Genomic DNA, 16,993 nt, shown 5'->3' with positions numbered 1-16,993 from the left:
GTTGATTTGAATAAAATCTAGAAAAGAATTTTAGGGTTATATGGTCAATTGTTATGACAAAGGAGCAACTGCAGTTCAAAGGGAAGAGGACAGTTGCTTTAACAAGTGGTACAGAAATGTTAAATATCCATAGGCCAAAAAGTGAATGTTGACCTAAACTTCATACCACATTGAGACTAAATTTACTGTATATAAATTATATCTTCTATAAATCTAACTAAAATTATTTAAGAACATATGATGTCTCTTACTTTTTACAATACTACATTCTGTACACATAAATGTGTGTAAACACATTAAGTAGTTCAGAAATATACTCTAGAACAGTTCCTGCTATGTGCTAGCACAGTTCTGCAGTTTGGCACAAATTAATTCATTTAGTTTTCAAAGAAACGAAAACAGGTAGATACTATATTTATTTTCACATTAAGGTACAGAGATGAAAAATAACTTCAATGAAGTTACACTTAATTGTACACGGTCAGTGGGGCATTCAAACCCTGGCAGTCTTACTCCAGCTTATGTGCCCTTACATGTGAAGCCATGTTGCTTGTCTATGCTTCAGTTCCTCTCTGAACTTGTATAAACATGCAATTGTAAATAACCTATGGAATCAAAAATAAACTCGTAAGTGGGTGTTGAAAAAGACAAATTACAGTGTCTCAAATGCTTTGCATAGATTTTGAAAATAGGTTACCAAAGATAAGTCACTAAAACACATGGGTAGAAAGCAGACACAGGTTCCATCACTTTTTATTCATGAGGCATTGTTTGCAGGGAGGGGGAAAAATGTATTACATCAGAACTTACTGACGTGAGTTTCATGTACTTTCAAAAGGCTCAGTTTTCTAGCCCTGGCTGGTGTAGCTCAGTGGATTGAGCATGGCTTGCAAACCAAAGTGTTGCAGGTTCGATTCCCAGTCAAGGTACATGCCTGGGTTGCAGGCCATGACCCCCAGCAACCGCACATTGATGTTTCTCTCTCTATCTCCCTCCCTTCCCTCTCTAAAAAATAAATAAAATCTTTAAAAAAGAAAGCCTCAGTTTTCTTTTGGATCTTTTTGTAAAAATCAGTGACTATTATTTCTTCAAGAACACAGCAAGGCTTAACTTGGAAGAGTACACATTCACATATGAGAATTGCAGGGAGTCACAGATCTCTGGAGATTATCAACTCAGTTTAGGTCTATTAACCATTAAAACCATGTACCCATGAAATACTAGATAATATGTGTAGAAATGATAGGTAAGCCGCTTGGAGGGATGAGAACTTTGACTACAACAAATTGCAAAATATTCCCAATTATATGACATCAGGTCGAGGGGTGATTTCTAATGACTTTCTCTTTATGATATCTGTCAGCACCTTCTAGCCAAATACCAATGCAGATTCAACTCATCCATGTTAATTTATTGAACTTACAATATTGGTGATCTCACACCATGGAGAAAAGGTGTTAGAAGGGACTCCTAGGATTTGGGGTTTGTATTAGGTGATTTAGGAGTGGGGTCAAGGAAAAAACTCTTTGTTATGGATTCTACCTGGTCAGGAAGAAGCAGTAGTATACAAGCATGCATCCAGAAGGAAGGAAAAGGAAGCTCAATTCAAGGAATAATTGTTCAAGAAGCACCAGTCACTCATGATAGCTCAGGGGTTACTTGGCATATTTGTGGTTTGGATACAGTTCTTGTTTCTGTTTGTGCTGAAGCTTGATTGAAGAGTGGTCCTGTTTTTATCTTGATCAATCACAGTCACAGAGTGGCCCCATCTGATGTCAGTGTTGTGCGGAACAGTTTATGTCATCAGGAACACACCACAGTCTAGCTGTGAACACCAGAACTAAGTCATTAAAATGCAACCCTGGGGGCTGACATTTCCAGGCCTGCCTTCAGCTCTCACTGGCTGAATATTCCTTACCTGGACAAAAGAAAGAGTTAAAAAGAATGGTGAACTCATTATTAAAAGAGAGTTCCATATATATTACTCTAAAACTTACTGAAACTAGTATATAACAATCCGAGAAGCAATAGGTGGGCCAAAAACAAATTCTAATTCCTTACTCACTGAAGAACTGTAAATATAAATTAACAGGTGACAAAGTACTAGTTCATTTAGATTCATTCTGTTTTCTTCTCTCTTCTTTGTTAATTCCTTCTGATATTTCTTGCAGCTTATGCTCACAGAAGCTTCCTTACCCTGGGATCATTTTACTATTATTTTCTGTCAGAATTTCTCAAGCCCTGTTTCTTTAATTGCTCAAAGTTCAGTATCAGTAAGAAGCCTCTACCATTAGTATTTCTACAGAGACTTGCAACCTCCTATTGCATTCAAATAATACCTAGACAAATATTTTCCATTTTCCTGTGTATAGCCCTGCATATCTCCACTGTAAATGCATTCCAAATTATTTGGGTCAAGTAAAATTTGATAGTAGAAACCATCAAATTCTGTTCCCAGTTATCACAAAGAATCCCCCCTGATTAGGCCCTAATATGAAATTATGTCCCATGTGGGCAGAAACATGAACACCTTAGTTTCTGTTTCCTGAAATAATCATCTCCCTAGAGTTTGGTAGCCCTTAAATTTTACCATTTGTACAATGAATGTGAACATTCCTATCAGAGATTTTCTTTTAGTAACATTTTTGTCTATTTATTATTTTTAGTCTTTATTTTTCAAAGGTTACCATAACATATATATATTTTAAAATTCCTAGGGCTCTTCCTCCAATCTTCTTACCAAATAGGGGATTTCATAATAAACTTGGCCACAATAAATACTAATACACACAAATACACAGAGTTTATTTTGCATAATTACTTTGTAAATAAGTTGTTTGGTCTTGTTGCTTCCATATTCTTTAAGAAATTTATTGGGTTTCAATCATTATGTATTATCATAACATATGTAACTAAGGAGTCAAATCATATCAATAACCTGAATTATCACTAGAGGAAGAAGCTGTCACTTTATTCCTTTGAAAATTAGGGCTGACTGGCACACATCAAAATGCAAACAAGTTCCACTAAGCATAAGCTGTCACTAGGAAAGAAGACAAGTTTAGCAATAGCTCTGTGTGTATTTAGGCAGAGAGGGAGGGGAGGGGAGGGGGAGAGTGGGGGGAGGGGGAGGGGAGGGGGAGGGGAGGGAGGGGGAGGGGAGGGGAGGGGGGGGGGAGGGGAGAACTACTTCAATAATGATCTTACATCACACATACAAGAAGGTGGTATTTAAGACACAGATCCTTATCCAATTTATATTCTTCTATTTGTATTTTTCAATTTGTTGTTTCTGGAAAGATTTGAAAGAATTTTAAGCTCCCTGTTGCTTTATAATGTCTTTACTTGAAGAGTAAGGATTTAGGCTTTCTGTGTTCCAAGTATCTCAGGCCACCTGCAGGATATGGGGAATATTGTCTCTAATAATGTTTCTGTAGCATCCTACTAAAGCTTTGCTGTTCTTCTGACCACTGATACTATTTATTCTTGCTTTTTCCTTAACTGTTATATTCCCATTATATTAAATTATAAACTTTTAGGAATAATAAAGACATATAGACTATAAAATATACATAAAATAAGACCATACAAGCCATTGGCATGTTGCAGAAAATAAATACAAGCTTTCAAGGTCAATACGTCCCCTGGTGCCCACTGTAACAGACTGGGACTAGAGTCTTGGTTCAATACTGTGTTAGGCCATTATTCTATGCCAAAATTAATTGCTGCTAATTAAGTATTACTCAATATATAAAAAGTTTTACAAAATATAAAAGTTTTAAGTGGAATAGTATGTTTTTCAAAGTTGCATTTTTTTTCTTTTTCTTTTTGAGAAGCAACAGAATATTTAACCTTTGAAATAACCTGGACATTTAAAATAATCTCTTTGTGATAAATTCTGCTCTATTTGTATTTTATGTTAGTGTATTATTTGACAAAGTTAACAAAAGATGTTTTTCTTTTTTGTCAATTTAACAGAGGTTCAAAATCAAAAGGAAAATAAATATTATATTTACTAACATTTGGACCTATACATGGGCAATACTCCCAGAGCATCCGATTTTGTGTAATTTATTCATAATGAACAATGTAGTTACAAACTACTACTTACATATTTTTATATTTATATTTCTATGTAATATATGATTTTATAATAGCTAGCCTAAGTAAACAGCTGGTGTATAAACATTCAATGCTTTTAGCAAAGTACTTTATAATAGCTAAATGGAATAAATACTTCCCCATAAACAGAAACTGATAAATTTCATGTAGCTTTTCAATAATTTGGTTTTATAAGCTAATTTTAATTATTTCACTACAATACTTTATTTTTGTCTCTTTTTCCTAATTCCAATTAAAATATAAATGTTCACCATTCTATTATGTACAATGAATAATTCAGTTGTTGCATCAAATCAGTTCTCCCTGGTTTTCCAAGTGGGTGCTTGTGATTGCTAGGTATTCAGTCTGTGACATAAATTGCCCATCTGTTGTCCTAATCTGCTATTTTGATTTAGGCATTATGATTGTTCAAAATTTTCATAAACATACACAATAACTTCATAGTTTGGCTTGGTATTTTAAGATTCTCAACCAATCTGTTTCCAAGCCTAGTTCTTATATATTTTAATTTAAATTGCCTTTCTAATGATAATATAATATTTAAGTCAGTTTATAATCAAGTAAATGTTATCTCAAGAAGCATAATCACATTTATAACACTGTTATTTCACTTCACTGCATGACATGGTACAGAATTATTTTTCCCTTTGATATACTCACAATTTTCTGAATAACTTTCATAATATCAACCATTTCTTTTTTCACAAATTTCTTTTTTCCTGATTTATTCTCTCTTCATGGACTTATGCTTCTTTCTACGTAGAATTGCTAACCCTCGGATTAAGTCATTATAAGATGAATCTGTCATTTCTAAGGGTGGAAAAATGTGACATTTGAAATTAAAAAAAAAGGAGGTCAAATATAGGCCAAGAAAATGGCCCACACAAATATTCTTTAGTTTTCCCTTAAGACACTCATCTGATAATAAAGTGAATGACATCTCATTAAATCTAAACCATTTGACATATTATTTTTGTATTTAAAAATGACAGTACTTTTGCTACTAGTTTTGCATTTGGGAGTTTTTGCCTGCCCTACATAAAGGTTATTTTTTATCACCATTTAAACATATCTTAAGTTGTTAACACAATTTATGCAAGACCACCATCATTTTTTATGGTGTTTGTATCTTTTTGTGCCACACTGCAGTTGTCCTATCTTCCCATTACAACCCTATGCTCCACTTCTTGCCTCATGTCTACCACCTTAACTTTTCCTGGTTTCCCACAAAGAAATATGCTAATTTTATAACCTGTAAATTTAATCCAATGCCTGCATTTACCACAATTTGTGTTTTTAGAACAATTTTAAGAAGTCTCAGCACTTACTTTAGTATGAGATTTCTTTCTCATCAATCGGATATATTAGGTAATGCCAGCTAGACGATATGATATACTCAATCTAAAATTACCCTCACCAGCTAGAAATTTCATCCAAGAGCAGAAGCCGATAGATATATCATGAATCACATAAGCTTAAGCTTTCAGGTCACTAATTAGTATAGTGCCTTTCCAAAGCCTTGGGAGTGGCCCACAATTTTTGTATTAGTAATATACTTTTCCTTTTTTCAAAAGGCACCCAAATTGTATAGACGTCAGGTACCACAAACTCTAGATACTTCCCTGCCAAGAAACCATAGTTGATATTGAAACCTCTATGTTGTTTTAATATGTAGCTCCCACCCCAATCTTCTAATGTCTTCTGATCTTATAACCTGGTAACTTTCCTTTACATTCTTGATCACAAAGCTTGAAATTTCAGTCATTTGTCCTGGAGATACACTTCAACACCAGCTACAAGTAGAGATTTTTATTTTGTGCTTGAAGATTGTACAAAACCTGATCTGAATCCTAGCTTGATTCTCAAAACTATATAAGCAGAGTAATGATATATTAAATAAGCATTAATAGTATCAAATAATGGAAAATAACCTACCATTGTGGCAACACAAACATATGAGTGAAGAATATCAGATAAGATAATTAGGAAACAAAGATGAGCAGAGAAGAAATGCAACCAAAGAAAAATACTATGAAAAGTGCCTTCTAAAATTTAAGATTAACTCTGAAGAAATTAAATAGTGAAAACTGAAAAAAAAAACATGTTAATGTTAGTATTTTGAAGGGAAACAAGATTTTTAAGTTTGCATTTCAATTTTCAGAGCTAACAAATTTGTGCTAATAATTGAGGCCAGAGTCTACTGCAATCATTCATCTGAGAAAAATAAAAACTTTTAGCATTCTCTTCATGTAAAAGTATGTAACAATTAAATAAAAAATGTAATAGTGAATAAAAAGGTCTTATAAAGTGAAGAAAAAGGTCTTGTAATGTAAAGAAAAGACTAATGCTTATTCTAAAAGATGAGCACTAAAAACCAGGTGTTATTCTAGGTTGTCAATCTGAACTGCTAGGTCTCATTAAGATTTCCCTGAAGGGACAGAGCCTCTCCTTCCGGTTTTCTCTCTAGGGGAGCCAGAAAGACAGGTGACAGAAAATCAGATCAAGTAATCAAAATGTCAGACTTGCCTGATTCTGCTACTTTTGTGCTGGGTGCATAGTAGGTACTTAGCAGGCATTTGAATGATATATTGGCCCAGCTATATACTAAACATTCAAAGAGCCAAGCTATAATTAAGAATAAGCTTTAGCATAAAGACTTCCCTGATAAGAATTTTCTAAAGATGTTGAGGTTTTTGTTTTTGTTTTTGTTCTTGTTTTTTTTTTTAAATGAAATGCTTGTCTACATCTCTGCTTGTATACTCTAAATGCTGTCCTTTATTTTATGATTTTGAGGGACATGTCTTTTCAGCCTTTGCAAATGTTGATTAGCTCTAAAGGATTTAATTATTTAAATTTATTGCAATACTGGCACATAATTCTGTTGCTATTTTAAAGCAATTTCAAGTTTTGTTTTATGAAATTCAGTTTCTTTCTCCAGGAATTCCAGAGTGCACATATGATTTTGTGTGTGTATTTATGAGAGAGTGTGAGACTGAGAGAATAAAAAGCAAGGCAGATGTTTCAATGTCTGCTTTTAAAAATTTATAGTATCCTGCATTTCAGTTTACATGCTTTAAATCTGGGCATATGATGGATTCAGTACTAGTTAAAAATGAGTAGTGGACACTTTTCTAAAATCTCACACGCTTAATACTATTACATCCATATACAGGCAAAAAAAATGAGGCATAGAGGATTAAGGATGTACATATTTAAATTTTGATAAATCTCTTTTATTATTGCTGTTTTGTTATTGTTGCTGTAATGCTTGGTAACACAACACCAATAAAGAATGAGAAAAAATTGAAATTTTTAAATTCCAATTCTTTTTTTTTTTTTGGTCAGAATTATTTGCCTTGTTACTTGATCTCATTCAATACATAATACAGCAAACTTCTATTTCTTGCAATATAACAGACTGGATATTCTGAAGGACTATCTAAACAATTACATGTTGATAAAGGAGCTAAGAAAAATCATTTTAATTTCTTCTGCACATATGAAAAAAAAAAGAAAATCAGAAAGTCTAACAAGTAAGCACATGCAGGCTTGCCTTTCATTTAGGGAGGCTCTGCAGAACCCAGCAATATCTAGCATGGGGAGTTGCCAATAAAGGTTAGAGCTCTACCCTTTCTCCTCAAAATAGTGAGTTTTACAGGAGACTCTGCAAAAAATATCAGACCCCAAGGATGAATACCATCAGTATAACTCAATTAATATAAATTTTTCTGAAAAAGTCTATCAATTTAAGGGATTATATAGGATGGGAATAAAAAATGTTACTAAACTTTGTCATTACCCATTATTTGAAAATTCAATTGTTTTTATCACTCAGTGATAAAGCTCAGTGTTTTAAGCTCAGTAATGAGCAAAAATTAGCTAAATTCATCAGCATGAATGGATTTCAAATTCATTATAATGTGTGAATGGATCAAGACACAAAAGAGCGCATCATTATTATATAAAAACATATGGAAACAAATGTTATTTCTAGCAAAGGAGTTGTAAACATACAATTTAGGATAGTGCTAAATTTTGAAGGAAAAAGGAATGGACTATTTTGGGGGGCTTCAAAAGTACTTGCAAATATTCTATTGATTATTGTGGAGGACATTTATTTAAGTATTTTTATTTAAGTTGTAGATATTTAAAAGTTTTGTACATAAAAGATGTCATAATGCAAATAAAAATGTCAGTAAAATAATATATGAGAAGTGAAAAAATATGTAGTTAGAAAAGTAGGATGAAGGAGTACCCATGGTCTTGAGTACAGAGTCCGAAAAATATTTTGTGTATTGTTGGCAAGGATGCTGACGAAAGCAGAAATAACTGAACAAATGAAATAGTAAAATGGGACAAATAAGACATTAAGACAATAAAAGATAAGGTTGTGGGCAAGGAAAGTGGTTTTGAATATGTTCAGTATGACAGTGCCTTTTGTTTAAACATGGCAGGTTGAATATGTGTCTGCATCCACTCTTCCTTGAAATCCCACTACATTTACATTGGGCATAAATTCTCAAAGACCAAGGCAGATGGAAAGCAGAAGCACAACATATTGCATGTTCCTCTCTCCCCCTCCACTCCCACTCCCCCCAGCCCTCTCTCTCATCATGGACAGAGAAGGAAATATATCCTTCTATTTATTTATAAATGTATCTAGAAAAAGACATTAAAATTAAATATAAAATAGTAAGATCTAACAAGTATTACAATAATTACAAAAGCACCCTCAAAAAAGAGAAGAGGAGAGAATATTTGAAAATCAGTCCAAACAGCTAAGCAGTCATCCTTCTGAGTGTCAGTGCTACAAAGATAAAGGATGTCTTATCTTATAAAGGAAATTAGTCAAGAAATTTTATTGTAATAGGAAGAAATAAGTGCTCAGATTGAAAGAGCTTACTGATTGCCTGGAAAAGGGAAGTATAAAGTGCCCCCAATATGATATGGCATTATGAAATTTTAGAATACTAGGGGGAAAATACCTTCTTAACCTTCAGAAAGAATACTAAAAGATCTTATATTAAAACTCAAGAATTACAATGGATTTGTAATAATATCAGAATTGAAAGGTAAAGATCAGCTGCGAAATTTTTTGAAAAGTCTGAGAAAAAATAATTTCCTACCTAAAATTTTATGTCCAGATAAATTAACATTTAGGCAGAAAGTAAACTAAAGGTGCTTTCAGATACTAATATTTTGAAACCTGATCTCCTTCTCCTGAAGATGGAGGATAATGTTGCCCCTAAATCAGGGAGTAAATTAATGAAACAGAGGCTTCTAATAGTCTTTTAGAAGATGTTTCATTATGAATTTTTTAGGTCTCATCCTTTTCTTGAATTATACTTGATGTTCAAATGACCAAATGCTTTAAAGAGCATGATTGAGAATACTTTGGATAGCAGAGATTAAAATGTTCCTCAGTCAGTAACCCAATAATGGGATGTCTAAGTACCTTTCTATTACTGAAACACATCACTTATATCTCAACTGGTCTTTGAATAATTTACTTAATAGAAAGCCATTTCAATAGCTGCCTTTTAGTTCAATGACATCACTGATTTATTTAAAGCACATAACACTATGCTTTAAATAAGAATACTTGATAATTTTAATAATATAGGCCAAAACTCTAACTTGACTGATATAAAGTAAAATAAAAAATATGTCAAATCACAGTGCAAAATACATTTATTTTCAATACACTATATAATTTGAAAGAAACAGTAATCTCAAAAAAGAAAAAATAGAAAAGAACTCATGGACATGGACAATGGTGTGGGGAATGCCAGGGAGAGTAGGATGGGGGCAGGTAGAAAAAGGTATGGGGGGGATAAATGGTGATGGGCAAAGACTTGACTTGGGGTGTTGAATACACAATATAGTATATATATAATGTAGTATAGAATTGTACAGCCAAAGCCTCAATAATTTTGTTAACCGGTATCACTCCAATAAATTGAATACAAAGGAAAAAGGAAACATTAAGCTCAAATTGCTCTTTTACTATTTTCCAATATTCATATTTTCAAAATTCCATTTCTTCACTCAAGGATTATTGTGTGAAATGTTATCTCCATTTATCATCTGCCAAATTGACATATGTATATTAAGCCTCTCCTCTCCATGAATATCTTTCCAATTCCCTAGATGAATTTAGTTTCTCCTCACACTACAATCTAAACACATTTAAAATGTTTTATCAAAAAAAAGTTTTATCAAAAGCATGCTAATTGTTTATAAGCTTGAGTACTAGACTTTTATAATAAGACACTTGAGAACCTCATTTTGTGTTTTGTATACCTCTGGAATTTGGAAAATCAATATATTATATTTTTCACATTTTGTTGAAAATGTTTTAGGTAAATGAGATGAGTCAGAATAGTATTTTAAATGTTAATTACATATGACTCAATCACCAATACCTACAAACATATATAAACTTTCAGTATATATCAGTAAAAGACAAGGCCTATTTTGTAAAATTATCAGAATACTATTTGCACACCTAAAAATTATAATAATTCCTAAATGATCATGAAAAATCTAATTAGTAATCTGTCATCAATTGTCTCATTTTTTCATATGTATATCTAAAAGAGTGGTGTATTTGAGCTGGTGTTGAATTTTCAGTAATTTTTTGAGCCTAGTGTTAAATACCTCCATTGAAAAATTAAATTATATAATCATATAATTATATAAATTATATTAAAAATGAAGGTAAGAAATACTAAAACAACTCATTAGTTCCTAATTATTTTATTTTACATTTTCTGATACCTATGATATTGATGTTTCTTACACCTATTGTACATGCATGATGAAAACATTGCACACCACTGTATGACAATGTATCTTTTCTTAATTCTGTTTTTAGTGACGCAATATTGATAGCTTCAAATCTGTCATGGTGTTAAAAAAAAGGCATGTGTTCTTGTTATTGTGTTTATTGAAAGCTTAGAAAAAACAAACACTTCAACAGTAGTGAGAAAGTGTACTTTCCAGATTGTGATCTGTAAAATAAGTTCATTAACTGGAATCACAATTCCTTGGATAAATAGCTGATTCCAAATCTGGAGCAGCATATGTACAGAATAGACCTGGAACATCTTATTATATAAGATAACATGGAAATTATAAAGACTAGTGATCTCATATTAAACAGAACAGACTTTTAACATGTGCCTTCAGTCAAAGATGGGACAACATGAGCATCTAAAATAATAAATGCAATAGATTGAAACACATTGAACATGTTCATATAATTATAATAAAAATATTATCACTTGACATTTTTGGAAACCAATTATAATCCTAAAACATTGGTAAACATGATAATAATTCAAGGGTTCATTCTGCATTTCTTCTGTGAATTATACTTCATGATACCTAGAATAATGTAAAAATCCAGATAATGAATGAGAAAGGTATGATAGAATTAGAATATGACCATTTTTTCACCCCTAAAAAAATTAATGGATGATGATAATCATAATCTATGACAGCTAAATCACTTAGATCAAAGCTGACAATGAATTTTATATGGCTAGAGCCAACTAACAACATCGGGACACAATGATCAAAATTAGCATCACAAAAAGTGATAGAGTCAGGCATCATATGTCTCCATTTTTTAATTGTTATTCTATTATGGTTGCACCAATTTTTCTCCCTTTGCCCTCCTCTGACCCATTTTCCTCCCCCACCCTTCCCCAATCTATCCCCACACCATTGTCCATGTCCATAGGTCATTCATACATGCTCTTTGACTAGTCCCTTCTCCTTCTTTCTACCATAATCCTCCTTTCCCCTCCCTCTGGCCACTGTCTGTCTGTTCCACGTTTCCATGTCTCTGGTTCTATTTTTCTCATTAGTTTATTTTGTTCATTAGATTCCTTTTATAAGTGAGATCATATGGTAGTTATCTTTCACTGACTGGCTTATTTCACTTAGCATAATATTCCCCAGTTCCATCCATGCTGTCTCAAAAGGTAGAGGAGTTCCATCTTTCTTTCTGCTGTATCCAGCACTTGGCTATTATAAATAGAGCTGCTGTGAACTTTGGGGTGAATATTAATTCTTTTGAATTACTATTTCAGGCATCTTAGAGTATATTTCCAGATGTGTCTCTTGATAAAGTGTCCTAAGAAGTACGGAGCATCTTTGGGTTATTATTGTCAAAACTGTACAGTGTTATAGATGTGGGAATAAATAAACAAAATTCTAAAACTTATTAGTGGAATATTTCCTTTCTAATTGTTAATTGTCCAGCTTAAATAAAGTCAATCACATTTTGAACTTGAAGAGAAACATTAGGCAGTTATAATTCTAAAACAATATTTTAAACAATCAATTTCTGTGACTCTCATAGCAGTAGTGAAAATTTTAAAGCTCATGATATCTAGTTTCTACATTTAGAAAATTATCTCTTTATTAGTAAATAACCCTTTCAAAACTCTTTGGCAGTAAGGCTTTTTAAAATAATTAATTTATTCATTAATTATGTTATATTTTGAAACATTTTTACAGAGAAATTAATAATTGTAGTATCTAACTTGCTGTTATATTAACTTATACATTCAAACATACAATATATATTTTAAAGAAGTTAAAAATGTTCAATCTAGCAATAAACCAAGGCTTAAGAAAGAAATACTTGTAAATAATAACTCATTATTTTCAGAATCAGAAAAAATAAGGGTACTAGGTTAATAATATACATAATATTTAAATATATAAATGTTTACCTAATAACTTATCTTATTATTTTAATAATATATTTATTATATCTGCCTAAGACATAGTAAAGTTATTTTTGTTTTCTTTATCTCTTTTTTCCCTGTGCACACATTGTGGGTACACATGGGAACCCACTATATTTATCTATCTATCTATCTTGCTATCTATATAACTTTCCTTGGAATAAACAGAAAACAATTTTTGCTTTTGAATTTTATTGAATTCCAAAGTTTATATTTCTCAAATTTTACTTTTTTAACATATGAACATATTAAATTTCATTTTCAAATTGCCCTGTTTCCATTATCAGAGTGTGTATAAAATAATCCTTTGGCCCGTACAGGCATTTATGTAGTAATTAGAAATGTAAACTATGTAGAACTCTAATTGGTAACTGACTGCACCTCCTACAAACGGTAGAAAATAGTTGGATGCTAGAATTAATTTGCTGCCTACTTGAAACAGGTCTTTCTTCCTTCCTTCCGTCCTTTCTTTTTTGTCTTTAAAGAGATGGGAGGGATAAACTGCATGGATGAAAAGAATTAATGACAATATTATCAGCCAATACAAAGATATCCTCAGCATCATTGGCATGGAAAATTATTATATTAAAAAAATACAGCACCTGCCATAACAAAGCTAATGGTGCAGATCTTTAAAAAGAAGAAGTAGCCTTAGGTGGTGGTATTTACACAGTCTGCTCCTAGAGTGTTCAGATTTTCCTTTAGAATGCATTGATTAGCTAGAAAAGCCTTGACTGAGGGAAAGGAGCCTTTAACCTTCATAATGAATAGGCCTCATGTTGCTGCTGTAATGTTCTCAGTCCTCGGTTTATCTTTGTTTCTAGCAGAGTGACTCTAAATCAAGATTAAAAAGCAACTCAACATGAGGTACAATAAAAAGGAGGTCATTTAATCACCCTGTTAGCTTCAAATGATTATTGATTCTTGGAGGTGATGTCTAATTCTGCCAGAAAATCCATTTCAGTAATGATTACTCCCTCAGTTTTATCTATGATTCTGGAGGTTATTAAAAGTGGGGATCTCAAGAGAGGTATACCACTTTAAGCAGTTAATATCATATTGAATATTATATATATATTTTTTTTTTTTATCAGAACAGAGTCTCTAGCTCTGCATTTTGACCTACAACAGAATCAGAGTAGTCATTTAGGAAGATGTGCTTCACCACAAGTCTAATTATTATATACAATCTTTTGGGAAACAGAAGCACATTGCAATACCTGATAGATAAATATCAAACAGTGCAGAGCGTATTGAACTTCTCATTGTTTCTTATTACCACCTATACACAGAACTCAAGAGTCATGCCTGGAAATCTGATATTACTATATTGCCTTTTGTTCACTTACATTATTCCAGTCATGCCTGAAATGCTATTAGAATCACAGACTGGTTAATACAGTGAATAGAAATTTCCAAACGCATTTCAAAAAAATAAATACAGATACTATAGGTGTCTCTAAGACAGATAACTAATGCAAGGATGGACCTTTGATATAGGTTTTGTTCAAGGTGATGGGACACCAAATCGGAGATTTGCTTCTCTGAGCATGTCTCTGTGTTTGTAGTTCTTCAGTGAAATCGGGCGGGATGACAGAGGAAGCCATCTATGGAGCATAATCTGAAAAAGCGTTGTCTTGAGCCTGAATTTATTATTTAAACTTCTACTGAACTGTAACTCTGAACAGATGTAAAGAGTGACAGGAACTTCGTAAATGGGAAGAGGGGGCAGGGACATGTGAGAGCCGCACTGTTACATGCTGGGCAGCAAGTGTGCATTGAATACAAGGTCAATAACAGGGTACAGGATGACCACCTTATTTATGAAACAGGCAAGTGGATGATATCTTCATAAGATGAAATATTAAAAAATGGGTAATTGGAAAGCAAAATTATAAGCTCAGTTTTGAAGAAAATGAATATGAATTTGAAGTTTTAATGAGGCCATTGAAAATATGATTCTAATATTCGTAGAAAGGATGTAGCATGGAATTTGAAATGTGAGTCCAAATTTATGTGTCAGCATGATAGTGAATGGGCTACTGAGGGAAAAATTAATAAAAGAGGTGGATAAAAGTGTGGTATGGAAGCTATTTTAGGTCCTTTGAGTTGGGCCTTGAAATTACAACATATCAAATTTTGTTTATCTCATAGCTTAACCATATGAGGTATACTACACTTGGGGCCCTTCAATTGAAATTATGGCAAAACAGATGCACAGTATAAAATCAAACCAGAAAAAAACAAATACATGTGTTTTTATCTTAACTTGCATTAGAAAACGTTCATGTGAAACTATCTGCAAGATGTTGTCAAATGTTGTTGTTAGGTGTTTATTCAGTTAATTTTCATAGTCCTATTTCATGGAGGTAACACTCTAGTCAGGAGGGACAGATAACAACAAAGTTAAAATAGATCAAATAGGATAGGTAAATAGTATAATGAAAAAAGTAGGGAGGAGGGGACATGTAAATGTAACAATTTTAAATCGAATGATCAGTGACAGTTTCACTGAGAATGAAACCTTAAAGACAAGAACATTTATTTTCATGTTAATAACAAAAATAAAATTTCAGTCTAGATAGTTCAGATTTATCCAAATTGTAAAGGAATAGAATCTTGCTGAATATAGGCATGTCTATATTCAAGCTTCAAACTTATCTTTCATTCCTCTAATGTAACTATATAGATGATATTCTAAAAGATTGTGTACTAATTTATGTGTGTATCTCTCTCTATATATGAAAGCTTATTTTAAACAAAGTTATATTGATTTTGAACACATGGAAAAGATCAGTAAAGTTGGCAAAACCCTAGCTATACTGACAAAGAAAATAAAAGAGAAGACACAAAACACAAACACTAAACATTATATAGTGGATATCACTACGGACCCAACTGACCTCAGAAAGATAAGATAAATACTATGAACAGCTATACATACATTAATTTGAAAACTTAAATCTAATGGATGAATTTTTCAAAAATATTACAACTCACATAATATAAAACAGAGAATTGAATAGCCTTATACCTAAAAAATTAATTCATAAATTTAAAACTCTCCAAACATAGCTGAAAATATCAGATTGTTTTACTGACAAATTCTACCAACTTTGAAATGAAAATTAACATCAATTCTAAACAATCTATTACATAAGATACACAAATATTAACTTAAATTTGATCACAGGATTAGTACATATCTTTGGGATCTAGGGTTAGGCAAAGCACACTTAGAATGCATAAAAAGTGTAATCTATAAAGTGAAAAAAACACATTGGACTTCATCAAAATTAAAAACTTTTGCTCTGTGAAAAATTCTATTAAAAGTAAAAAACTTATATTCTGACAGAAAATGTTTTCAAACAACAATATGACAAAAATGTTATATTTGGAATATACGGAACCCTCAAGACACAACTGTATATATACAATATATATGATAATTTCACTTTATAGAATTCTGTGAGAGAATAAATTTTCTATATCTTCAACATTATTAGTGCACAAAATGAGTTCTAGAAATGCCATGACTATGGGAATATTTTCTAAGCTGTGTTTAGGCACAGGTGTCTATAAGAAAACCAATTTAGAATATTCAACTTACATATTGTGTCTTCTAAAATTTAGTGCATCATGTCAGGACCTCATGAAGAAAGTACATCCAGGTCCTGGATGAATGTGGAACACACTTGCAAACTTCCTGAGCTTTGAAATCAGTCCCCAAGTTTCACATCAATCCAGTCGAAAAGGGTGAAAAACTCTCTGGATCAGGGTTCTTAGCTACACCTCTTGAAGATTAGTGGTTGATCATTAATCTATGCTGACCTATGAGTGAACATTAGGCAACTCTGTTTAAAAATTAAAATAAGGAAAATAAATTGAGCATCGGAGGCTGTACACCATGGGAGAGAGAACTTTCACAGAATCACTCCAGAAAGTTCACTGAGTAAACAAATGAAAAAAAGAAAAGCAATAACAGGATCTGAGGAGTAAGGAATAAGAGTCAGAGTTGCTACAATATGGCAAATAAAATGTTAAGTTTTAAGCAAAATATTATGTGACGTACAAAGGAGGAAAAGGTGGCCTGTACACAGGAAAGGAAC

At 32.3% G+C, this 16,993-nt stretch overlaps 1 long non-coding RNA gene across 1 annotated transcript; it reads right to left on the bottom strand.

The window, feature by feature from the left end:
• Positions 1-410: 410 nt before the first annotated feature.
• LOC123822052 lies at positions 411-16,629 on the bottom strand. Its single transcript, XR_006786203.1, has 3 exons — positions 16,495-16,629; positions 4,783-4,932; positions 411-1,918 (listed from the first exon to the last, which is right to left on the bottom strand). It is a non-coding gene; the product is annotated as an uncharacterized LOC123822052 (long non-coding RNA).
• Between the last annotated feature and the right edge of the window lie 364 nt (positions 16,630-16,993).

Source organism: Phyllostomus hastatus, unplaced genomic scaffold, assembly GCF_019186645.2.
Source record: "Phyllostomus hastatus isolate PE091 unplaced genomic scaffold, TTU_PhHast_1.1 phas_contig_40, whole genome shotgun sequence".
In the NCBI taxonomy this organism is placed as follows: Eukaryota; Metazoa; Chordata; class Mammalia; order Chiroptera; family Phyllostomidae; genus Phyllostomus; species Phyllostomus hastatus.
This window is presented reverse-complemented; position numbering and strand designations above follow the sequence as displayed.